General features: G+C 36.7%; 1 long non-coding RNA gene across 2 annotated transcripts in view; it reads left to right on the plus strand.

Annotated features, from left to right (window-relative positions):
- Positions 1-2016: 2016 nt before the first annotated feature.
- Positions 2017-26924, plus strand: part of LOC127019738 (uncharacterized) — a 140973-nt gene continuing 116065 nt past the window's right edge. For both annotated transcript variants that reach the window (XR_007766971.1, XR_007766972.1), the window contains exon 1: positions 2017-2051. This is a non-coding gene — a long non-coding RNA (uncharacterized LOC127019738). The remainder of the gene's footprint in view (positions 2052-26924) is intronic.

Genomic DNA, 26924 nt, shown 5'->3' on the forward strand with positions numbered 1-26924 from the left:
ACTGAAGTGGAGTGAAATAAACCACTGTACTAGATGTCTGTTGACTTCCTTTCTTTCTGATTGTATAGTACTACACTGGAGGGGACATCAAGAGGTCATTTAATGCAGTTCTCTTTGCTGAAACAAGATTAACAGATCCATGTCATTTCAGAGAGATTCTCATCCAGTGTTTTATCAGAGAAACTATGTAACTATCCCAAGCAGTCCTTTTGATTAGCCTTGCTATTAGGATTTTTTTTCCCCTCATATCCAGCTTTGCACTTCCTTACTACAGTTTAAGCCTATTGCTTCTTCACTGTGGACATGAAGAACAGATCATTCTGTTCCTCTTTTCAACAGCCTTTTATTTTCCTGATGACTGCTATAATGTCTCATCTTTTTGTCTTTGTCTTTAGGCAAACTACTGCAATTCAGTTATTCTTTTGGGATAGGTAGTATTGATTATTCCTAAGTATTCTTGACCGTAGCACTTGTGCCATTTAAACTATGTTCTGTTTAAGAGCTAATTTCTACCTCAATAAATTTATCATGTGGAAGTTTAAGGAAAAACAGATCTTTTTTTCATACAATGTGTAAATAAATTATGGAAGTCTTTGCACTGGGCATTGCAGAAGCCAAATTATAAATGGGTTCAAAAAAGGATTATACGCAGCCCTTATGGAAGATAGGTCCACTGGGAGCAGCTGAAAATAATTTTCCAAATGCAACCTCTAGCACAGGAGTTCTGAAACTAGGGATTGTACCTGGGAGGGAAGAACAAGGAAAGGGTTGTTCTTTACTTGCTCTGTTTCTTAATTCTTTCTCTAAGCATCTGCTACAGGATATTTCAGTTATGATCTTCTTTCATTTTATTGTTTCATCTTTAATAAGCTTAGTATATAGTGGTTTGCATATGCATTTTATAAATTTGTTGGCTTATTATTTTTGATAAAACCCATAGAAGGATTATGGGCCTCTTATCTCCTACCAGATTAATTGTGAGCTAAAACAGCAAAGGTTAAGAGGCTTGCCGTTTCCTTTTTGTTCCTTTTGCAAATGCTGCCTGAGTCTCTCTAAAAACATTTATCCTTCATCTTGTTCATTAGTTGTTGACCTATACCTTGTAATACAAGCTTCACTCCTTTTTAAGATAGAGGGAAAACATTATGTAATTATGGAGATAGTCTCATTCTTTAAAATGTCTAATTATTTTTTTGAACTGTCCTAATTTCTTGGTTTCATTTAAGTTTTAAGGCAGGGAGTTCCAATTTTGAATTATTCAAGAAAAAAATATTTCGTACTGCTTGTTTTTAAGTAGCCTCATTTTGGTTTTATTGATTTCCCTCTTCTCTTTCCCTTATTTTTTTTTTATTAAGAAATTTGGTTGAGATTGGTCTTTGGAGGAAAGTAAATTGATTCTGTGCAAGGTAGATATTATTTGTGGGTTGGGGGAGGAGTCACTTAATTTCATACCAGGGCTAATATCTATCCCTTTTTCAGGTTCTACTTTCTGACTCATTTTGTAATTTCTTAGTGCTGCTTATCTTCATCTGGCTTTCAATGCGGTGACATGACCACAGAATATTATTTTTCTTTTATCTGCTTTGGAAAAAGATTGTGTATTTTGATCTCTAATCTTGTCCTTCCCAGAGTGGGTTACTGCAGTCATTTTCTTTGTGGGCTACAGATGGAAACAAATGAAAAACTTCAGCTAGAGCAGATTGCCAGTTAAGTGACAGTATTTTATGAGGAGACTTTATATAGATTATATATTAATTGCCAGTTCACTTTAAAATGAAATTAAGATTGGTTTGTGTTCCTACGCACATACCTTCAGGAAATAAGAGAGCTTTTGTTAGGGTTTGAATGCACTGGTAGGCCTTAATTGCCCTGACCTGTCTCAGCTGGGGCATCCCCAGCCCAGCTGTGGGCACTGTGGGTTCAGAGTTCAAATCCCACCTCATCGACTGACTTCCTGGTTTGTCCGGGGCTCTGCCTCATCACTGTGGGCTTGCTCAAGGATCTGGGCTCTTGGTTAAACCTGCTGCCATCTCTGCTCTCCACGAGCGAAGGTACTGTGCGATAGGGCTCTGGTTGGCAGCTGCTAGCTGTGTTATTGCACTGGGCTCCCCATCCTTAGAAAGTGGTCTGCCTTTCTGCACCCTCACAACCTTGGCCTTTGAGCGTTAAGATTAATGGGGTATGGTGGGCTACACTTTTGGTACAGTTACTGAACAGGCTGGTGTGTTTTTGGAGGTCTCTGGTTCTGTGTTTTGTTCCACAGTTTGTACTGTCTCTTGGCATTCGAGAGATGCTGCAATGTTTGTTTCCTTATTCAAAACTTCTCTAAAGAGCTGTTTTGAAAAGAAATGGACTTTATTTGGTAGAGTGCTAACTGAGGTGTACTTCGTTGTATCTTACACCTGTGTGAAGGAGGTATTAGTTAAAATGCATGAATCCAGAACTTAATTGCAAGGTGTAAAAGAATAATATAAAAGTAGGACAGCTCTATCATCTATCCTAATGGCTTCATGAAATTGCTAGAGAAGATAATAATACTGAACCAAACTGAAATGCTACAGCTCTTAGTCTCAAAAAGGCTACTACCCTGTTAAATGTCTTCCTCAAGAAATAAGTGGACTGCTTTAAAGAACCAGATGAATGAATAGTTGTCTGAACACAGTTCCAAAATGGGAACCTTTTCAGATGAGGAAAAAAATCTAAAAGACGAATCTATTTAATAAATACTAGTTAACAAAAGGCGTATTTCAGTTGCTTAGAAAGTGTAGATTGAGCTCAGTTAAGGCAGACAAATTAGAAAGGATTAATATTTTTCTGAATTGTTGCAAGATAATTTTTACCTTTTTTGGTTATTTTCTAAAGCCTTGAAGTTTTGCTTCTGCACTGTGAAATAAACTATGGAGAGTGTTGAGAGATTCTGTAATATTTTTTTCTAATACCTTTGAGTGACTTAGCTAATAGTTGAATAAATGAGGGGGGCTAGGTGTTTCTCTGGGATAGAAAAAAAAAAAGATGAGTGATGGTCATATAGGACAGTGGAATGAGGGGAACGATTAAAAATTGTCAGCGTGATTATGAAGATTCAGTGAAAGTCCAGGAACTGCGTTTAGAGGACCTGTCTTCCTTTGTTGCTAGTTTGATTCCAATGCAAAACAAAAAATGCATTTATTTCCAAATCGCTGAGTTTAAATTGAAATTGTGGACTCTGAGGAGCAGCAGCAGATATTCATTCTTTACAGGTGCTGCTTTTCAAGTCTAATCACAATCCCACCTGTTCCTTTATTGAGGATTGCTGTTAGAGGGTATAGACTGCAATAGTAAAGATGAGGATGGAATTGTGATAAACCATTTTTTTCAGTTCACAGACAAATTAAGACTAGTGAAATCTAAGTAATGAATTGACTTTTTATGGAAGTCCAGCCTCTAGTATTTGAAAGATGTTTCCAAAAACAGCACAGGAGTCTCTAATATTTTTGTATCCTAACAAATCAAAAAGTAATTTTGAATCCTCTGTAGTATTGCATTTGTTGTTGTTTAACCCCAGCTGGCAACTAAGCCCCGCACAGCTGCTCGCTCACTCCTCACCCGGTGGGATGGGGGAGAGAATCAGAAGAGTAAAAGTGAGAAAACTTGTGGGTGGAGATAAAGACAGTTTAATAGGTAAAGCAAAAGCTGTGCATGCAAGCAAAGCAAAACAAGGAATTCATTCACCACTCCCCATCGGCAGGCAGGTGTTCAGCCATCTCCAGGAAAGCAGGGCTCCATCATGCATAATGGTTACTTGGGAAGACAAACACCATCACTCCGAACATCCCCCCCCCCTTCCTTCTTCTTCCCCCAGCTTTCTATGCAGAGCATGACATCATATGGCATGGAATATCCCTTTGGTCAGTGGGGGTCAGCTGTCCCAGCTGTGTCCCCTCCCAGCTTCTTGTGCACCCCCAGCCTACTTGCTAGCAGGGGCAGAGTGAGGAACAGAACAGGCCTTGACTCTGTGTAAGCACTGCTCAGCAATAACAAAAACATCCCTGAATTATGAACACTGTTTCCAGCAGAAATCCAAAACATAGCCCCATACTAGCTACTGTGAAGAACATTAACTCTACGCCAGCCAAAACCAGCAGAGTATTCTTGCATGATTTACAGAATATTGAATCTTAGCAAATGTTATACTTATTCCTGTTTCAACAAAATAATGCCAATAGACAAATACTAATGTCAAAAAACCACAAGAATGAAACACCACTTCTGTATGCTTTACACTTTGATTAAACTACTGGATAACCTGTTGGATAACCAAAAAAAGAAAAAGTCCAGAACCTGGAGGTTAATCAATCTGAGAGAAGAAACTGGTAATTTCAGATGCTACTGCAGCCAGCAGGAACAGCTGAATTGGGCACAGTTTATAGATGTTAATGCAAACTACTGCCAACTTCAGTTCATAACTATATGCTAGATTAACAACTGAGTTGTTACAGTTTACATTTCTTGTCCCTCAGTTGTCCCTGATGGAGTAGCACTAATCTTGAAGAGGGATAGTGTGGACAGCTGAGGATAATAATGGTTTAGCCATTTTAGATTAATCTACTTACAACTGTGAGTTAACTTCCTGAATCATAGTTAGTCAATATTTTTCAGTGACCTTCACTTTGACTTTATGTTGCTGACCTACCGTAATTTCAAAAAGGCAATATGAATGCTACTCCTCTACTGAACAGTGGTGAGCTGGCTGTTGAATTTTATAATGTAGTTTACTTGTTAATAAACCCTGAAAATCTTCAGTGCAGGTTCATAGAAGCGGCTGAAGAGCATGTAGCTAAAATCCTACAGTTTATAATAATTCTGTTCTTACACTAGATCATATTATCTGTGTGCAGAGGCCTCAAGTTTCACTGAGGCTCAATCCAACCATTAATGACCATGTTAAAAATGAACTTATGACAAATATCTGGACGTGTGGCTTTATTTTCGTTTTGAGGTGCATTGAAATTATATGTTTATAGAAAGCAAAAATAAAATACCTGTGAATGGGTTTGAATCAGCTGTTGACTTTCTACTAGAATTTGCTTTCTTTGAATAGATGTCATCTTTCTTGAGTGTTTTTTTTCTAATTGATGGCTCTCATTTTGCCTGGAACTGAAAGTGTCTAATGTTTTCTTCATAATGTAACTTGGGCTTCTGTCATATATATATATATCTCAAAGCAAAATGATAACTGATCTATATTATCTGATCCCTTGTGGAGAAAATTCTGCACAGTAAATAGAACGCAGAAAAATAACACAACTATAATAGAAATATATATTTTAAAATGAGTTCTTTGCTAAATACTTAACATTTACTAAGCATCTTTATGAGCCAGATACCATTCCTTGCTTTCCACAGTAAGTTTCATAATTAACAATGGAAATAAGTAGCTACAGGCAAGATCTTTGTGCATATAAATATGTTAGTTTTCTCACTTACTGCAAAGGAACTTATCAGATTTGCATACTTTTTATTTGGCAGGACCTTTATTGCCTTTTATAAAGCTTTTAAATATCTTGAGCACAGCAACAACTTTTCTCAATTGTTTGTGTTCTCATCTCATTTACACTTTACTTGTTAACTGAAAGTAGTGTTGCTGGAGGAAAAAAACCGGACATTTCAGAATGGGAATGTGTGTGAAGTTGTATCTTCTGGTTTTTTGAAGATAACAGAAATTAAAATAAATGCAAAAGAGAGCAAAATTAATGATAGCTGATTTTATGTAGTGGAGTGTTCATTTCCTAAAAACTTTCAATAGAGACAAAAGTTGCAAATTGTTTTGGAACATAAAATCAGACTTTAAAGTATACCAGAGCCAGCTACATGGTCATTATACTTACTGAACAAGCATGCAGGCAAACATCACATCTTTAAAAAGATGCAAGAAGAAATTTGAAAGGCATTCAGTTATATCAGACAAATAGCTTTAGATGAAGATTCCAGCAGAGAGCAAATTAAGAATTGGCCTAGAATGTGGGTGGTAGTCTTGGTCTAATCTAGTAGCATGCATTTAATATCAATAGATTTACTTCATCAAAAAAACGGGTTGGCATAGTTCCTGTGGATTCCATCATAAAATAATTCTTCGGATGCCATTACTATACAGTATTTGATGGTAAAAGATGACCGAAACAGTGTTCAGCGTATGCAAATGGGGCCTATATTGCCAAAGCCTATTGGCTTTGGCATCAGAAAGCAAAACTAATCTTCCACTGTAATTTATAGTAATTTATCTTTTTGCAAATCTGTGGAGTTTTCGGAACTTTTCAAAATGAATCAAGATTAAAATGCGAAACAGGGCATGTTTCTCCATTATTTTTCTCATTAGTGAACTCACTGGACTTTCCTCAGTAAGCAGTTTGATACAAGATATTCTGTAGATGAAGGTTTCTGTTAATAATCCTTGCATATGAAGATTTTGACTCTGGTAGGTGATAGTATGAGAGCTCACTCATGGATATATTTATTAAATGCACCTGATTTATATAATTCTGAAATGCAAAAATGCTTTTAAAGCAATATGATTCTCTGCTTGAGACTGGGTTCAGCAAGACCTCTCTTCCTATGAATCTTTTTTTCCTAAGATACTAGATTGGACCCTTGATTTCTGTTAGTGGTATGTCATCTGTTGATGGGTTTATGTTAGCTGAGACCGTAACACTATTTTATGGGAAGAATTTTTTCTCCTTTCACATTCATAGTTGCAGACTTTCTTTTCTTTTTTTTTGAGTGGAAATGAAATTCTGGTTAGGCTTTTTTACTCTTGAAAATGCGCAAAACAAGTAAAAACACTACTGAATGCATAGTTTTATACTAATTAATGAATATATGGCAGGTGCTAATGTTTTTTAAAAGGGTTTTTGGTCACAGTATGATCTTGAATTGTTTTTTTATGTTGTTTTAAAAACAAATTAAAAGCATCCTTTCTGAGTTATAGCATTATCAATATAAGAATATTCTTACAGCTGTTGCCAAACCCTCCACCCCATATCTTTCTGTGGTTATTTTTTCCATGTTGGCAAAGGTGTATTTCTTTTTTTATTATATCTTTTTGGAGAAGGATTGAACTGTTTACTAATACTTTGAAAACGTACTGATTAACACGTCCTGCCTGGATTGTTAGATGTCTGATGTTAACAGGGAACTAAAAATCACTTTCAGATTTACATGGGGTTTTGCAGTATATTATTGGAATTTTCATATCTACTATTTATGGTGTCATTCTATGATCAGTAAAGCTAAGGGAGATATGGGATGCTGTAGTTCCACCTTTCTCCCCTACCCACAGCTACATGTTCTCACCCTTTCCTAAGAACTGGCCCCACATGGTGGTAGTGGACAAAGTATTTTTGGCTGTACTAGCTTTCAGCTAGATCTCTTCCCTGAGACCACGAACAAGTGGGCATAAATATAATTGGCATTTAGATTGTGTTAAAAAAAATTTGTAAAATGTTACCATTTATTAGAAAGTAATAATGTTTTTATGTAGAGGTGACTTTAAGTTTTCAGGGATTTATGTGGAATTTCTTTCTCCCTCCCCTTTTAAAGAATCATGGGACTAAATGGCTCCTACCCCAGACATGATTCCACTCTAACTGTCATCCTTCACAGGTATTTTGCTAACCTGTTTTCAGATGTCAATTTTGAAAGTTTATGTTCTCCACAGGCAGCATATTCTAGCACTTCGTCTTTACTATTGGCAATTTTTTCTAATATTAACTTGAATTTTCCTTACTGTCATTTAAGTTCATTATGTTGTGTCCTCCCAAATCTGGGCTTATAGAACAGATTAGTCCTTTCCTCTTCACCACAGCCTTTTATGTTTGAAGGCTGAAGCAAAACGCAATTAAACATCATAACGAACCCTTCATACATGAAAAGCAGGGGTTCCTGTTCTACTCCATAAGGCATTTCAAGGTGTGTATGGCAGATGCAAAAGATGAATCCCGACTCTGGTCAGCACTTGCACATTGGCAGATCCAAGAGCAAGCTCTCGGGTCCTGTTGCTGTTGGCCAAAATAGAAACTGGCTCTTGTCTTCTGTTACTGTTCGCCTGCAGGTTCCCAGCTCCTGTTCTGGCTCTGTGCTCTTGGTGAGGGGCTAGAACATAGGAATCCTTGTTGCTATTGTTTTTAACATGAAGGCAAAAGTGGACTGCATGTTTGGGAGGCATTCCTCTAAAGACAGAGTTAGGAGTTGGCCTCTGCCCTTGTAAGTAATCACTGGCTGGTATCTCTGGCATGCATTCATGAATTTGCTTATATATGCTTCCAGGCAGAAGCAGCCTGGCACTAACGTTCAGCTGAAACCAGGCAGAGTGGTACTTGCACTTTTTCAGCTTGGTGTGTCAACAAATATTTAGGAGTGAGGCAAAGTACCTGGGTTAGGGATAGTTTACATGGCTCTGGGTAAGGGTGAGGTTGTAATTTGTAATATTGCATCCTTAAAGCGTAAGTTAAGGAAGCAAGCATGCGTGTTGCCTAGCATAGCACAAGCAACTGTTGCTTGCTCTACCAGTAGTAATTGTTCCTGTCACTGATGGGATTAGCCTTCACTGATGAAGGCAATAATGATACGGTCACTCTCGTGTTAGTTTAGAATGTCTGTAAGCCCTAAAGGACACTAGCACCTGTGCTTTCCACAGGTACGTAAGCCAAATCAGAAATAGGCCCCCATTTCTTGAACTTTGTGGCTAAAGCAATGCTGTTATCAGCAGTCCCATAAAGGACAACTGTTATGTCAGAGAAAAGCACAAGTATATTCAAAAGCAGCTAAACGTCTTTAGATAAGTGCTGTCTAATTGGTTTGCATTCTGTTTAAATGTTTCCCATCCTAATTTCCCCTTGGCATAAAAGTCCCCTGTCCAGGTGTTGTCAAAACGTTAATACTTTCTATATTTTAAAACTGTTTTAAATCGTCATTCATTCTTATCTAAAAACCTTGGAGTGTATTTTGAAGCAGTTGATTGCTAGGACAGCTACATAGAGAGAATTTTATTTTTATCAAGCTCTTTTAAACATTTAACTTTTACATGGTTTTACAGTGTTATATTATCGGGGAGTTCCTGCTTACACATTTTCTCTATTGTCTTGTCCATGTCAGTTGTCTGTCCCGTCCCCTGTTGTGTCCCCTCCCTGCCCCCACAATAAAAATGTTAATAAACACATGGATTTCTAGTGGTCTGACTTCTGGGTTTTCAGTGTAAAATTTCCGCAGAACTTGGTTTTATTTTGTGCTGAATTTATACTCACATATGTTTGACAGGGATACGTATGATCATCTATATATCCCTTCAATACCGTGGGTATGTACGTAGCATCCTTCAAAATATGATACGCTGTTTTGGACTATACTTATCCCAGTTGTCTAGCTCTCGTTGCCAGAATAAAAGTAGTGTTTCATTTGTTCAGTTTATAAATGATATAGCCATCGTGGGGGAAAAAATAATTGTGTCTATTTACTTTAACTTTGTTACAGAAAGTAATTAATTTGCCATAGTTTGGTATTTAGATCACAGTACCTAAGTGAATGTAGCTCATTTTGACATGACCATGATGGTAGATATCCTAGTGAATAGTTCTATGACTGATTAGGTTGATGACATCAGCAGAACTACAAGACTGTAAAAGCATTAAATAGCACAACTGCCATTAAAAAAAAAAAAATCAGTATCTTTGTATGCCAGTCTCTTGAAATAGAAATGTTTTCCAGGGGATACGTTTGGTATAGACTTGTAGGAAGCTACGTTTCATGCCTGCAGGAACAATGGTCTTCCTTTCTGTGTATTGTATGTGTAAAGACTTTTGGTTGGATTTTTTCTTTTGCCTGTGAAACATACCAGTCATGTACATAGAGGTTATGTAACATAAACTGCCTGTCATCCTCAGCTAGTTTGTAATATTTTTATATGAAAGTAGTTTATATGTTCAGTTGTGTATCTTTGAATGAAATGGCATTAGTCCCTTAATGTTATAATGCACACAGGTGTGCACTAATGAAGGGGTTAATATTGAAGACATTTTCCACATTGATTGATAAAACAGAAGCAGTCTTAAACTATTGTACAATATGTTTGAGTAATGACTATCAAACAATGAATGCTGTTAAATTTTCTATTTGGTAGCTAGAAGATGCATCTCATGGGAAAGGTTAAATCTAACAATATGATCATCTGGTGGCTTAAGTACTCTACTGAATCAAGGCCGCCTTTATTCTAATTAGAGAGCTTCAAAATAATCCATATGTAAGGATGCAGTTGAAACTTGCAATATTTCAAATGGGCAAACAGCAGGAACTTCTGACAAGCATTCAACAATATCTGTCTAGTGACTGCGTTAAAAGATGAGGGGAATCTTTATATTTAAGACCAACTATCTCCCTCAAGTTAAGGCCATATTTAAAAACCATATGCCCCCCCCAATAAACCCTTCAAACCTTTAATATCTTCCCTCTTTTTTCATAACAAAGCATCATTCTTTTGTTGCTTTTCTTATAATTGTCTATATAAAAATCTATAAATTCTTGTTTTTTGGAAAATGTGCTGTTTAAAATGGCAAAATATTAAACAGAGCTTATTATCAAAATTAATTAACTATGTATCATTTCATCTTCAAAAAGACCTCTTCAAGACTGAAAGAAAGCAAATACAATTTCTTTGTTATGACTGTGGCCTAAAAGATTTTTTTAAAATATTAGAGCCTGCATCATAAATGCTGACCCATGGAATTTTAGTGGGTATGTCTTGCTGTAATGGACTTCAGTTTATATTTTACCTTTTATTTTACGTGCAGTTAGTATATAGTTCTAGAAATCAGAATTGGTTTTCTGCTGTTCTCAAACTTTCATCCTGTTGAGAGTAAGGATTTGCTCCACGTTACAGTATTTTCCTTTCTGTCCTGTTATCTTTGAGAAGATCATGGGAATGTATTGTATATGCAGATGATCTGACTCTGCAACTATGTCCAATACACTTTTCTGACTTTTACTAGTGTTTTGAAATAATGGAAGAAAGACTTTTAAAAGAAGTTCAGAACACTAAAAAATCAGTTATCACTTAATAGAGCCTTTAGGACACACTGGTTTGGAAATATGGCATTTTGCCATCAAAGCACTCAAACTTTTTGCTGTTACTTTAACACTGTTGAGCAATTCATATAGATGAAAATCTATTTGGTTTCTGATTATTCTTCTGACTATTATATTAAATGGACAAAGTTAAGTGAGGCTTACCCTGGAGAACAGTAGAAATAACGATGCCTTACTGGAAATACTGAAATAAGGTATTTGTTGGTTTTGAAAACTTTTTACTAAATATCTCCTGCCACATGATACTAGTTTGGAAAAAAGAATTATACCTTACTTTCAAAGTGTAAAATCTGCAATCATTTTTTCCACTCTTGAGGAAAACATTCATTATGTCTTTGAGGACACTAGAACTTCCTCATATGCGTTACGGAGGAAAGTCACTAGGAGCTCATTGAGGATACCTATTACCTGCCTTGGTTCTAAGTAGCACTGCAGTTCCTACAGTAGCCTGCGATGCTCTGCATGGCCTAGAGAGTGCTGCATAAAGACACCCAGTCTTGGTCCAGGAGCTGTTAGTTTACTGTTCCATTTGAGCTAATATACCTATCTTCAGAAAGAATCTGTGAACCATAACAGCTTTGTATAGACATATAGTCATTTAAATCCTGTAGTTTTGTAGTGGGGTGTTTAGAGTCCAGAATTAAGAAGATGCAAAAGGAGCTTAAAATCAATTTATTTATGCTTTCTTTTTGACAGTGGGTCCTGGACTGCATGTCAAACAGAAGATTATCTCTTCCCTTTCCACCAGTATCATAAGTTAAATGGAGTTTAAGTTAAAGTTTAGTGAGCATATGCATTAAGTCTTTTTCAGACTACTTTGGGCAGTAGCATATAGAGGGATAGGATAACCTTACAGACTTTCTCTTTACCATGGATGAGAGCTTTGGTCAATATCCAACTACTGAAACTTCTTAGTGGCTTTAGTCTTTGTGTTCTTTTTTTAAAAAGAAAAAAATCCAAATACACAAAAAAGGTTCCTTGGTGTTCTGTTCAATCTCACAATATCTAGTTCAGACTGTGTAACAAGGCTGAGTTTTTCTGGCTTTAAAATCTGACCATCTTGTAACGTACCTACTTGGCGCTACATATCTTAAGTACCTTTTCACACTGGATCAAAGGCATGCTCCTAACAATTCAGCTGCAGGTTTCTCTTTCAGACAGGGAAAGGTGAGTTGCCTTGTGCTTGTTTTTATGCAATGAACTGACAAATCTGTCTGATTCCTAGTTGTGGTGCTACTAGTTAGTGCTAGAAGAATACATAGTCTTGAATTAAGAAACAGTATTGCCATAAAATATTTAGTAAGTGTTGCATTCTAGATGTGGAATTTGCAGAAGCCAATAGTTTGAGTGGGAGCTACCTAAAGTAGACGCTGTGAAGTGCCAAGGAGATGCTTGAGGGGTTGACTGGACAAGCTCTTAACTGAAGACTATGGGTAATTATACAGAACAAAACAGTTTCAACAAGGCTGTTCAAGAAAGACTTGAAAATCCAGTGGACTTATTCTTGGAGAATGACCTAAGCATGAAAGAACTGAGTCAAAACGTGTGCTTAAATGAGTCGGACAGAGGAAGTGAAAATAGATATCCTCTTTCCTGGGTGAATATCTTCAAATGGGCTGTTGGACAGACAGACAGACACACATACTAGCAAGACAGTTCCCAAATGTTTCCTTCCTGTTGCACTGATTATCTATACAAAACTCCATTTGTTCAGCCAAATTCTTATTTTCTGAGAATATTTGACAAAATGGACCTCGCGTGGGAGTAACCTGCGGTTTAAGAATTTTCTTGTGCCTAGGTGTAGACTAGAGCTCTGACCAGATGAGAGGATTTGAGACTTTGGCATGTCAATCAATAGAAATTTATGCTTACTTGACACTGCTAAAGGGAGGTTCCAGTGTCTAAATTGATTCATAGGTTAAACTTTAATTTATGCAGGTGGTCTATTTGGACTGCATGTAACTTATATTGGGAGGGATGCTTGTGAATGTGGTGAAATAGCAATGCAGATTTACAGTAGAATCATGTTGCTGTGTGGACATCTTCGTAATGAGCTGTGGGTTACTTCTGTGAGGACTAAGAGGGTTGAATTGAAGGCTGTAATATTCAAATACTTTGTTTCTTTTTGCATTTTTGTTTTCTTGAGGATTTGCAATTGGTCAGGTCAAATAAAATAGATGTATCTGTTCAGCAGTCCTTTTTTGGAGGGGATGGGGGGTGGTGGTTCTTTTTTGCTTTGGTTTGTTTTTTTGGGGTTGTTTTTTTTTGCCTTTGAGGCTGGATTAACTGGACATCTGGTGCTGGAGATTTTGTCCTCTTCGTTAAAGAGGCATGAGTTGGTACTATGCCAGTCTTCTGATGTCTGTCCAGAAGATTCTATAGTCACTGAGACATGCCGAGTTGTGGGTTTAATCATCCTGGCAGGTTGTTAGAGACAAAACAAAACATGGGAATTGCCACTCTGATAACAGAAGCCTGTACGGAGAATTCCCGAAGGAATACATAAAAATGTGAACTGCTTAGTAATATGGCATCATTTCTACTCAGGAGCTGCCTAAATGCGTTCTGCATGTTTCTGGGAATTCCAGAGTTGTGATTGTGTTCACTGTTAATGCTTAATAGATACTATAAAATGATTGTTTATGGAGTGACAATAAAATAAAGCATTTGCATTTGATTATCTTTTTTTGTCTAAAAAGCAGGGGATTGTTAACTGATGCCAATCAAATTTGGCATTGGTGTCTATTGGGTTTGATAGACTGTCATTGGCCATAAATACATTGTATCGCATATTTTATATGTTAAATATTAGTGTACATTTAAACAATGCTGTATTTAAAATATAGTTCATGTTATTGACTAATTAAACCTGTCATAGATAACCTGTCAAGGTTAAACCAGGTTGTAAGGCTTAGTATGTTTCCTGGTTCCAGCACTAAAATCTCTTACCTCAAGCTCTGACTTTAGGCTAATCGTCTCTGTTTATCCCAAACAAACCAAAGGCAACCGGTCTTAGTACCAGTTTTCAGTCTACTTTGTGGACATTTTCTTGAGAGTGTTGTCAGGTCTGTGGTCATGACAGCACAGTTTGTCTTTTTTTTGTTTGTTTTTTTTTCCTCTCCCCCCCCCCCCCCCCTTCTTCACAGACCAAAGATTAAGAACTTCGCTGGGACTGGTGGAAGCAAATGTAGCTTTCTTGCTGCACAGTTAAACCTAGAGTTGGGAGGAAGGTCAGTGTTTTGGAGAGTAGGTCTGAAGAGTTGGATTGACTGCTGGGTCGTGCAAGTCTATAGGCCTAAGAAATATAGACTGATATCTGAAGGGATGAGTGTCTATTATGTTAAGGTTGAAGTTAAAGTTTTCAAAAATGGAAAGATTTTATAAGACTTACTTTTGGGATCTGAAAGTCCTCAGGACTGGAATTAATGCCAGATTGCGAGACTGAATTGCTTTTGGTTAATTCTGAGTGAATATTGTCCCTTGGGTATGTTTATGATAAGGAATGGATATAAAGTTTCAGATAATTTGGCTCAAAAAGATAAGCTTTTGATGAAGACCTGTGGGACAGTAATGAGGGCTTCAGCTACTCTGGCAAAGGGGTTTAAATGTTTTTGAGGTTTTTTTTAGAAAAAAAGGAAGCATATGATATAGAGCTGAAATCATTCAAGAGCAAAACAAATCCAGCAGGGATGCTGATAGGGTGCAGGCCTTACCCTAGAAAAGTAAAACGGTAAAGAAATGTGAATTGTAACATGCTACTAGTAGGCATGGAGTGCAGATTTTGAAATATAATTAAGAAAATTTGCATACTAGAATACTCTAGAAGAACAAGTTTGACTAGAAAGTCCAAATACTGTTGCACTGCAATTTTGAACTGAGCTGATTTTTCTGGTAGAAAACATAATTTCTAAGATTTAAAAAAAAAAAAAAAATCCACATAAGACCAACAAATTTTTGGTGCATACATCTTTGTGTACTGGATGCTCCTGTTCCGCACATTGGTCGCAAAGTTCATGACTTTACAATCTTACAAAAATATGCTTCAGGACTGTCCAAAACTGCAAACTACTGAATTTAGAAGACTTATAGGTTATTTTCAATATTTTATTAATGATTTTTTTTCAAGATTAATTAACTTGCCATGCAGTCAAAAAGTAAATGTGTTTTATGGAATTGGGCCATGGATTACAGGGAACTATCTGATACCATAAAGGAGATGCTGTAGTACAGCCCCTGGTAGTAACTCATACTGACTTCAGTTTGCCTCTCAAATTATGTGCAGATGTTAGTATCAGCTATATTGGCTTGGGAGCCATTTTCACCCAGATGTAAAACCATGAGTAAAGAATAACTGCTTTTGTTAGCCTTGTATTTCATTCAGAACAGAATTACTCTTCCAGTAAGAAAAAGTATGATGAATGTATTTACTGTGAAATGCTGGCAAATGCATCTGTAAAGCACATTTGAAGTCTGATAGACAATGATGCTAAAATTATGTGGCTAATTAAAACATGACAGTTTCCACCATATTCATTCCATGTATCCTGGACAGCCCTAGCTTTACAAATAAAATAAGTTCTGAAACAAGATCTTGGTGCTTCTCATGGCTTATTGAAATTACTGAGAACAGTGGTTAAAAAAATCCAGAAAGGCAGACAGAACATTAAGATTTATTAGGAGTTTAATAGAGACTGGAAAATAAAGAATATCATTATGTATCTCTATAAATCCGTACTGTGCAGGCATCTCATTGTCTGTTGGTTTGATTTTTCTTGTCTCAGGATGTAGTAGAACCAGAGAAGATCTAGAGAAGAATGCTAAAGGGTAATCTGCAGAATGGAGCTTTGTTTTTAAGAGTAACAACTCAGTTATGCTAGGAGCTTTTAGGCTGGAAAAGAGATAACAGAGGAAATACAAATGACACAGAAAAAGAGAACAGGAGGTAGTTGTCTCTTCCAGCATGAGAATTAAGGGCTATCAAACTCAGCAAGCGGTTGGCTTGGTATGGTTAAAGAAAACGATTCCTCCCACAGCTTAACTTTATGCTGTGTAAGTCGTTGATCCAATGCATTATACTTAGATGTTAAAATTTGTGTGGGTTCAAAAGCAATTGGACAAGTAGGTGACAAATTCAAATTATTAAGACTTATTGTATGCAAAGAAATTACTTCTTTTCAAGAAATTCTTGACCCACAAATCTTTGGATTGTAGAAGAACGTTCCCACAGAACACTATGTACACTCTATCCCTGTATACTTGTCATGTTCTTACAAGCTTACTCAGTCATCTGCTGTTGGCTGCTGCTGGGAGACGGAGTATTGAACTAGATGGATCTTTGGTTTGACCTTGTATTCCTGTTCTTACAAATTATATTACTCATGTACCTGTTTAAAAAAAAAAAACAAACTTAAAAAAATCTGAAAGTGAAAAGGGCTCATGTCTGCTTCCAAGAATAAGTATAAATTAACAACTAAAAAACCTAATACATTTTATGACTCCTTGATGCTGGCATTATTTCTTGGACAAAAATCAAGGCTGTAGCTCAGACTGAGATGCCATGTTAGATTAACTGGGAGTGCTAACCCAACTTAAAACTGTTTTGTTTTTCTGAAAGAACCTGGAAACTCTGCATTAATTTTTAATCAAGAACAACAAATTGAGGAATTCAGGCAGCAACTCTTCAGTGACATCGACCTGTTGATAATTTATGGGCCGGGATTTCACAGAATCGCTGATGTGGGAAGGGATCTCTGAAGACCATCTAGTCCAACCCCTGCTCAAAGCAGGGTCAACTGGAACAGTTTGCTCAGGACATTGTACAGTCAGGTTTTGAATAGCTACAAAGATGGAGATGCCACAACCCATTCCAGCCTCGCTAAAAAAAAGTGGTGGCATGTTTTTGTGGTGCTGTTGGGTTTTGGTAGGCTTTTTTTTTTCTTAAGTATAAATTGAATTTTTTGTCTTTCGATCTTTGCCTTTTGCCTCTTGTCCTCTGACTGGATACCACTAAGAGTCAGGCTCCAACTTTTTTACGTCCTCGCACTAGGTATTTATACACATTGATAAGATCCACCCTGAGACTTGACTTCTCAAAGCTGAACTGTCCCAGCCCTCACAGCTTCTCCTCATAAGACAGGTGCTCTGATCCTTTAATAATCTTCATGGCCCTGAATTTGGGCTCTGACTTAAATCTCTTTAAACAAAGCCCATTAACTTTTAAAGACAAGGTTTGAAAGAGTTGATTGTTCCTTTATTTTTTTACTAAGCTTTTCTACTGGATTTGATTCTTTCTAATTTGACTAAAATGGCCATGTGAAGGACATAAGAGATTTCTTGGTATTGTTGTGATTCTTATAATGTAATGCATTTAACATGTGCCTTTATTTATAAAGATAGAATTGTGGTATATCATGTGGGCAAGTGATACTAAGTGCTCTGAATAGGAGCATGATCTATTGCACTTAGACTGATAAATGTATGTATCCTACAAGTCAGTCTTTTTGATTGACATAGATGTTGAGCTCTTGTATAAAATTTGATTTTACAGTTGTCAGACCTGTGAAAGAGATGTTTTTTCTCTATGGAACAGTTCTGAATATAACAATGTCTGTAGCACTGTTTAGTGTTTAATTATATATTCAGCACCTTCTTGGTAAGAGAAAGGTCTCTTACTATCTATAGAGATATGCAAAAGGCTTTCTTTCAGTATATCTCTTCTTCAGAAGACCTTTAGACTATTATGAAATCTTTGCCTTGTTTTAGGCAATTCACTTTAAATGCAAGTTATTGCATGCTGTGTATCTAAGCTTCTGCACGGTTTTGATCAAGTATACTATAACCTTCATTTTCTTTTAGTGTTGCATATTTTTCCTGTACTGCTTGAACTCTTTTAATATTCCTCTTCAGCAGTACTTGCTTTCATGAAAAATCAATGTCTATTTCTATAAAAGTAGCAAAATTGCTAAAATCTATTGCACTAGTTAAAGATTTTTCACTTATTCTTGCCAAATATTAGCTGACTAATTTCAGAAAGCTAAAAACCAATAAAAACAGTTCCAGATAAAGAAAAAAGTCAACTAGAAAAAGGAACTAATAATTATTTTTAAAAGAACATGTATCTCTAAATTCAGGTGAATATATCTATTAAGTAGGCAGGTGTCTCAAAGATCTGAGTGTTACATTAGAGGAAGGGAGTCTTGAAAGGGAAAACATTCACTTTTTAAAGATGGAGAGGTGCCACTTCCCTTTTTTCACTTCAGTACTTCTTAATAATTTAATTCTATACAATTTAAGATCAGGCTGCAGTTATATCTTGGAAACTAGGGATGGGGACGCTCCAGAGTGGAGACCTTTGGCGACTTCTGTAGGCTGTGGTACTCTAGAAGTTAGGAAGAGGGCTGCTATCCTTTTGGGCATGGACGTTGTCATTTTCTGAGCTCCATGGAGCAATCCTCCCTCCTCTGTCTGGTCAGAGGTTATAGAGTGGAGGTTAGGATTGGGGAAAAAAAACAGAATAGAGAAATTTGAAGGCCTTTATAGGTTGTTACAGTTTGTAAGTTTAAGTGAGAGCTGTTCTTCCTTTGACACAGTGGGTGTTGTCTTGCTTTGAGCTCCATGAAGGGGTCACCAGCCTCTGTTCTACCTTTTCTGTTACTGTTTATATAACAAATGATCCCATATTTGAGGAATTATTATAATTATAGTACAGTCTGAGCTTGGCAGTATGGTAGGTTTGATTGTTATGGCTTCCAACAGGACTCTGCTGGTTTTTACTTCAAGGGCTGTCTCCTCTTAATGCAGCATATTTTGAAATACATAGAAATACACAGTGACTATAAATAAGACAGCAGAAATTTAAGACAGCATTGCACGTGATTCACAAGAGAATTCTTATTACATTCTTTTTGTGTATTTGCTTTAGTTATACATCAGGAAATTTTTTTGGGTACATGTATGTGCATGTTTCCTGAACGCCAGTTTTGTAACCAGTTGTACAACTGGCTGATATTACTGTATCAGTAATATTTCTGATGGCTTCTTACACTTAAGAACTGCTAGTTGAAAACTTCTGCAACAGGAACCTCAGAATTTGTGTATTTACTGTTTTCTAATTCATTTGCTTTTTTAGCAATTAACGATGCTGTCACACTGTGGTCTATGCTTAGCTTGTCCACCTTAAGTAGGGCGTTCCTGATGAGTTACACATGCTCTCATTTAGGTATTTTCCATTATTTTCTGCTAAATTCAAGTTTTTATTTTCCACAACAGTTTATTCAGTGATGACCAACACTTTTTTTCAGAACCTAATGCACTATTGCCATTACAGTGATTAAGGGACTCTAATTTCTTTTGAGATAGTCTATTTTCAGAAATAACTATCTGGAGCAATTGCCACAGTCTTTAATTGATATGTTAGAACCATTACACCTTTGTTTGTGTTCAGGATTTACTGTTCATTCTGATCTTAATATCGTTGAGTAGTTCTCACTAGTGAATGTGATTAAGTTTTGACTTGCATGTCCATTGTTCTTAACATCTGGACTTAAAGTATCCATTTAGTATCTCCAGAATGTATTGTAACCCTTGCCATGCACAGTGTAGATTATCAATCTTCTTAGTAATTGAAAGAAAGCTAAGTACTACAAATAGGAGAGCTTTCTACCTTTAAAGAATAATTTATGTGGCTATAGTCTGTTTGGAACCATTTATTCACTATTCTCTTTCACGTCAAATCAATGCCAGTTTTACAAAGCTGAAATCATCCTTACCTTTCTGTCTCTGCTACTATGCAGTAATAGCAAAAACTATCTCTGGAAGTTCATGAAGCAGAGTTTTGAGAAGGTGGTAGGAGGGGGGAACTTACCTGTTGGTGCATTTTGTTTATGTCCCCATGGCAAATGGCCTTTAAAGTTCAGGTTTTAAGACCCCACAGATTAGCAGCGACTCCTCCACTAGCTCTACCCATACGGTGCATGTTGGGGGTGGGAGAGGGTCAGGTAAAAAGCTTGTATTGTGTAGCCACATGCTGCAGCCTTCATTCTCAGCATGGCTGGATTCATGCCACCCCACACAGTAACTGTGTACTGCACAGTTTTGATCAGGTAGTGAGAGTGAGATGAATCCCTGAAGCTTACCTATCTGGAAGCACTCAGACTTGGTGAAAAGAAAAATGATAGTTTGGCTCTTACCAATCTCTTGTTGCAAATATCTATTCCACTCAAGATGTTTATGAAGAAAAATGCCTTGCAACTTCAGGGAATTGGTATTGCTATTTCTAGTTATTTTCAGTTCTCCGTTGCATTGACTTGTGGTTACCTCTGTGGTTAGGAAGAACAAAAAACAACCGGGCAAGGACAACCCCCAAAACCCTAAATCAAACCCTCTCCCTCTCCATCTAAAACCAGCCCTTCAACATGTAAGAGCGCCTTTCGGACAAAATCATATTCCTTCAGAAGCTTTTCAAATTTTTTTTCTAATTTTCATTGGTTTTTCCCTTCCTCTTATGTTTAACCCTTATATAACAATCTCTTTCTTAGTTTATTTTTTTAATACAGTTTCTACCACCATTGGCTCTTAGCAGGGTGCTACACAATTTGTTCTATTATAAGTTACAGTAAAATGTGCAGAGCCAAAGGCTGTGGAAGTTTTGTGCAACCACTAATGGAACATATATCTAATTTTGAGATCACAGGATTTTTTAACTGAAACTCTTGGGAACTGTTTCTTTTTTTTTTAACAGCATCTTACTTGACAAATGTTTAGATAATTGTTAATTTGTATTTCTTGAATTTAGAGCTGTTGGTCATCTTACTTCACCATTCTGTACTTTAATTCACCAGAAATTTTTTTCTTTTTTTCAGGGAACTGTATAGTAATTAGTATAATACTTGTTACTAAGTATAGTTAGTATAATACTTTAAGTTTCATTATTTCTACTCTTGAATAAAGTCAGAGGAATGGCCTTTTTCAAATTATATAATGCTTCATGTACTTTTTCTAACCAGCTAAAACCTAAAAAATAAAAAAAAAATCATAGCTACATTGTTGTTAGCGTGTACCTTTGAAAGGTGTTAAACACATCCTTTAAATGGTACTAAACTTCTCTAATGTAACTTGATGATAAAAGAAGTACACAACTTTATAACACACGGGTGTTGCTAGGGATTGGCAGCATTTGCAAATTGCCAGAAAAAGTCAAAAGACCTCTGGAATAAGAACCAAGTAAAAAAACCCAAGTTTCAGGCACATTAGGAGAATATGAGTGGAATTTTCATCATAGATGAGAAGTCTTTTTATAAAAGGAGAACCAAGAAGTTTAATGCCCTTAAGTTACTCTAACAATTTTCTTTTAATAAGTAGACCAAAGTTATACAGCAACAACAAAAATATTAAAAAAAAATGTAGGTGGTCTACCTTTTAGTATAAATTTGATTAATGTATTCTGAGTGAAAATTACTACTAACTTGATTCCCCCCCCCCAGATTGTCTTTTCTATTTGACAGTCCCAAACAAAGCATCCAGTAAAGGTGTTTAATTGTCATTAACCATCCATAGCTGCTCTAAATAGACTAGAACAACTCTATTGCTTTCTAGTTTAACTTTTAATTTGCGTCTTTACTAAATTGTGATTTCATACGGGTTTGTAGCTTTTCTGTTGGACTCCACAAGAGCAATTTTCATTATTACATGGTGTAAAGCATATTGGTTTAGGTATATTTTTCTATCATATATTAAATGTTGAAACAATAAGCTTTTTTGCGAGAATTTCTTTTGTCTTTGTGACTACATCACGTTGGATTGTTGGCATGTTTCTGGGTGAGAAAAGATTGATTTGTCCTCTTGCTTATAGAAAGAACATTCAAGGCTTTTATCGTACTTGATGACTGGGGATTAACCCTGCTATGTGTTCTGTAAGCAGTGTTATTTTTAGGGGAAGTTGGGTCTACCCACTTCACAATGAGTGGTGAGTGCTTATTTAAGGATTGAAAATTTCCTCCATTCCTCAATGCTGTGGGGTGGGTTTTTTTGGGGTGGGGGGTGATCGGGTGGTAGTGGTTGTTCTTGATTAGAGGAATGAAGCAAGTGGTTTTCTGGTATGGTTTTGGTTTTTTTTTTCTTTTTTGGTGAGAGTTTTGATGGACCATAATATACCAAAGTAGCATACAATCTATACATAGAGTAGGAAATACATTAATAGCCTATAAAGACCTTTCTGGACATGCAAACTGACAAATCTGTGTACTTATCCTTACTTGGAAAATGCTATTGAATGGCTATTGCTTGAACTGAATTGGTTTTCTACGGAAAAGCAAATTGTTGTAATAGTTTTGCAGTGAAAATTGCCAGTTGAAGGCTAATTTGTAAAAAGGATTGAATCTATTGAATTACTTTCCTAGCATAGTATGTGGAAAGTATTCTGGCTCTTCAGAAACTGAGGTAGAGCTGTAAATGTGATAGCTGCGTATGAATTAGTGCAGCAAGCTGCTTGTTTAGCTTTCTCAATATCAAGCTTGTGTGTAATCAGCATGTCTTTGAAAAAGGAAAGAGACTTCTGGTGACAGTAACCAGTCAGCACAGAGGGACCAATACTCAGCAAGAGGACAAACCTTGCAATTTAACAGTGGCTTGAAGATGCTGACTGTTCATTTGGCCAAAAGAGTGTATCAAGCTGTCAGATACTTCATATTTGAGCTTTTTTGTGCTGTTATTGCCAGACATAGTAATTTATGACTTGGACTTTTTGGAATTTGTGGAAATGGGCAGCTGGGAAGGTTGCTTTCTGCTTATTCTGCTTTTATGTAGCCTCTGAAAGTAGGCTTTTTGCTATCTCATTTTTTTTCAACAAGATGGTGTGTAATGTGAAGGAATTCTTCATTTCCTTAGTTCTGGGTGGTGCGGAAAACCTTTCAGTATTCTTGAATGAAAGTCACTATAGTGATGTAATAGTTTCAGATACCTGATAACATACTGATTCTAGATATGAGTGGGAGGAATCATAGTAAGTGTCTGTTTTCAAGGTGAAAACCTTTCTCTTGGAAATTCTTATGTACTGCTTCATCCATTGTTTTATTTCCTTCATGCACAGGGAACAAGCTGTCATAAAGCCTTTTTGAAATGTGTCTATCAACTCTGAGTACAGTAACCCTGAGAAATAGGGTTCAGCCAGCAACTCTCACACATGCTTTCTCTAACCAGCTGAAGTACTAATGAATGATCAACAGAAGTGGAAAAATTTACGGCAGGTTTGTGTTATACACTCAGCATGGTGAGCAATATTTTGCTGCTGTTAGGTGTCTCTCAGCTTGACATCTGATGGTATATTTCAGATGTTTGAGACGAGCTGAGAACAGAGAGATGGGCATCTGGGGTGCAACTTGCTAGTTTAGAAGCATGATGTGAGGACACCTCGACACCTGGAAGCAAAAATTTCCATTGTCTTCAAAGCACAATGTGAATCCTGGTGTTTTACTGTGATGGCAGATGACACAGATTTTATTTCATGTTATAAATTCAAGTTTTGAGAGCCAATGTATGACTGAGGATATGGCTGCAGGGACAGAAGGAATAAAAAGAGCTTTCCTGTAAATGTTTAGCCTTCATTTATGCTTCCTAGTGCAAACAATGAACCTGTTTTTCTCTTAGTAAGTACTTTTAGTAAAGATTCTCGCAGACTGCAATCATCTGAAATAGCTTTGGTACTGATACAGCTAGAAGACCACTAACTCCTAAGCTTGGAGAAAGTGTAGTAAACATTTCAGCATCCAAGAATATGGATTTCAGCAGTAAATGAAGAACTCAAAAGTGTATACTTCGGCTTTGATGTAGCTAAATATTTTGAACCACAGAGACTTGAAAGAATTTGATAAATACTCTAAGAGAAAATCAACCTCCTCCCAGCAGTCAAATAAATAGTTTTCCCCACTCTCTTTTAACTTGTTTTGCAGAGGAGTGGAATGAAAAGGCTACTACCAAATCATTAAACCTCGAAAACTGAGCCAAAAAAAGCCATGTGAGCTTGAAGTCTTCCCACAGAGAGATGGAAGATTCTAGACATAACCTATTCCCTTAATAATCTACATACCTAATCTCTTTCCTACTGCCATTACAGTGCTTCAACATTGCAGTGTAGCACTGTATGATTTATCAGTGCCACGTCAGAAACAGTTGTACAGGATATATCAGTTACCAGGACTTCCATACTGAAACTATTGCTTTTTGTGATTGTTTAATGTCGTCGGTTTGAGCATGTGTGATGACAGATGAAGCCAGCCAGGTTGTACTGCGGACCTAGTTTCAACACCAGAAGCTACACTATCACAGAAGCAAGTTTAACAAAGGCAGTATATATGGAGAAAAGTCAGTAGTGGTACAAAATGATATAACAGTACCTACACTCATTCATGAATGTAGAAACAGTGGATAAAAATCAGAGTATACTACATATGTACTTATACGACTGGGTTTTTTTTGTTGTTGAGACACAGAATATAGAAAAGCATTTTGTGCAAGTTTTTGTCAGTTTCCCTAACTTTCCTGCTCACTAGAGCTGTTGGCCTCTGTTCCCCACTGTTCTAGTTACTCTTGCTGCTGATACTTCAGACGTATGTAGTTTAGAGGGAAATTAAAACTGTAGAAAGGTAGCAGGTACCACGAAAAGGTAGCGCTGGATTAGAAGCAAGTGCTCCTAATGCGTCTGTCTTGGCCAAACGATTGCATGCACTATTAAAGCAAATGTGTTTCTGCTCTGATTGAATGTTGACTTTGTCAGGACGTCATCTCTTCTGTAACTGAAAGCAGTTTACTTGAGAACTTGCACAAACATCCAAACATTGCTCAGCATTGTGTCATTATGAATGACAGCATAGAAACACTTATGTATTTCAAAAACTGAGATCATAGCTGACGTTAAATTAATGCAGCACAGTATAAGAGGATTTATAGTGTCAAAAATGATGGTGCTGAGAACCTGCTGTCCACGCTTTGCACACTTCATAGGATCCAGTTTGTGAATTGAGTGTCTGTTAGTGGTTTGATAGCATTAAATATGATCTTGAATTTCATCTTCTGGATTAGATATGTCTGAAAGGAATTCAGCTCGGGCACTCTTAGATCACTCTGCAATGCCAACCAGTGCACAAAAGGAGGCTACAAATGTGAGATTTTTTTTCTAAAGTCCTAGAATGCTGATACAGACACACCTTTTGAATCCATGCGTCAAACCTAGTATAATAATGAGACTATTAAAATGCTGAGTTAGAAATTTACTTTGGTCCTTGGTACCCTTCTATTCAGGGATCTGCAGAATTTTGTCCGGGAGGAATGTTTGAAATACTGACCATTAGAGACAGAAGAACAGTTCTAACAATTCTGTGGTTATCTATACATGGTGCATGATTTTCTTGTGTTTAGTTACTGAGTACTCTTTCCTGACTAGGTTGTATGGTTAATTTTTGGCTTGGGAACTGTTCACAGAAAATTTACTATGTGCATCTGAAGCAACAAATGAGACATCAGGACAGAGGAAAGACTTCATTGTATATGTTCAAACAGAAAATTAAATCAGCAAGCAGCTCAAGGGTGAATGTTTTTAGGTACTAGAGTATCACAAGCAGATAACACACAGGCTGGAAAATACACCTATTAGCAAATACTTAATACTACATAAACTTTTAGCTATCATCTTTGAAATCCGGCTCTCTTAATGGTTGTGAGTAGTAGGTTTGGAGGCTTTGGTGGGCTCTGTGGTGCTACTTTAGTCTGTACAAGTGAAAATAAGTTCAGGAGTGAATGTTATCTACGTAGAGAGAGAGATACAAAGCCTTCATTGGATCTGATCGGCTATCTTTGTGTTAATAATTTTTAGAGATTTCGGTATGAGTGGCTTTCAGTTCAAGAATTCTTCCATATTACTGTCAGATTTAGATTCTGGAAAAACCCAGAAGTTTCTAAAACCAAAAGGCTTGCTACCTGTCCAGAAGAAATTGTAAATACTTAACACTTTTAATTCAGTAGTAACACATGCACTTCAGAATTATAGTTAACATATGTAGTGATTGTCATATAAAAAGGTTTATTTGGGCATAGGAATAATTTCTAATGATGAATGTCAATGGTTTTAAGTTTCAGTGCATAGAACTTAGCTCTGCTTATAGGATTTTGTTAACACCTATCACTGAAGATTAACCTGATCTCCGTAGCACAGGAAATTAAAAATCTTTTGGCAGTCATCTTAAGATTATGAGTGGGAAGGCAAGATGAAGAGTCTCTTAGCCCCTTAGCATGCACCTTTCTCTTCTGTTTCCTAGACAGAGGTAGGAAAAGTTGTGGGGATAAAAAAAAAAAAAAAGGCCAACGGTACTGACAAGCAATGCATCTTTCATCTGGGTTATGGTACTTTTCAGTTCTCTGTGTTTTTTCAAGTAGCTGAAAGTGCTTTTATGTTGATAATTCAGCTTTCAAAGATTGTACCTGGGAGTAGGTAAGTTATTTTAATTTTTCAAGAGTGTCTTAATCCTTGGGTAGTGCCCATAAATATTTAACAGTGGCTACTACAACATGGTCTTAGTCTTACTGATACCCACAGGCATTATAACAATTCAGGTAATAAATGTAACATTGATGGGAGTAGAAGAATCTGATTCTCAATAACTTTCTTCCTAATTTACTCTCTGATAAAACTAGTTTTTGTGGTGCTTAGTCCCATCACAATAAAACTATTGAGGTTCTCTTTCTGAAGGTTCTCTTAAAACATCATCCTGCTTTTCTGCCTTATCCCAGCCTTCTTTTAGAATGGAGTGGAAAGAGTACCCCAT

Source organism: Gymnogyps californianus, chromosome 9, assembly GCF_018139145.2.
Source record: "Gymnogyps californianus isolate 813 chromosome 9, ASM1813914v2, whole genome shotgun sequence".
Classification (NCBI taxonomy): domain Eukaryota; kingdom Metazoa; phylum Chordata; class Aves; order Accipitriformes; family Cathartidae; genus Gymnogyps; species Gymnogyps californianus.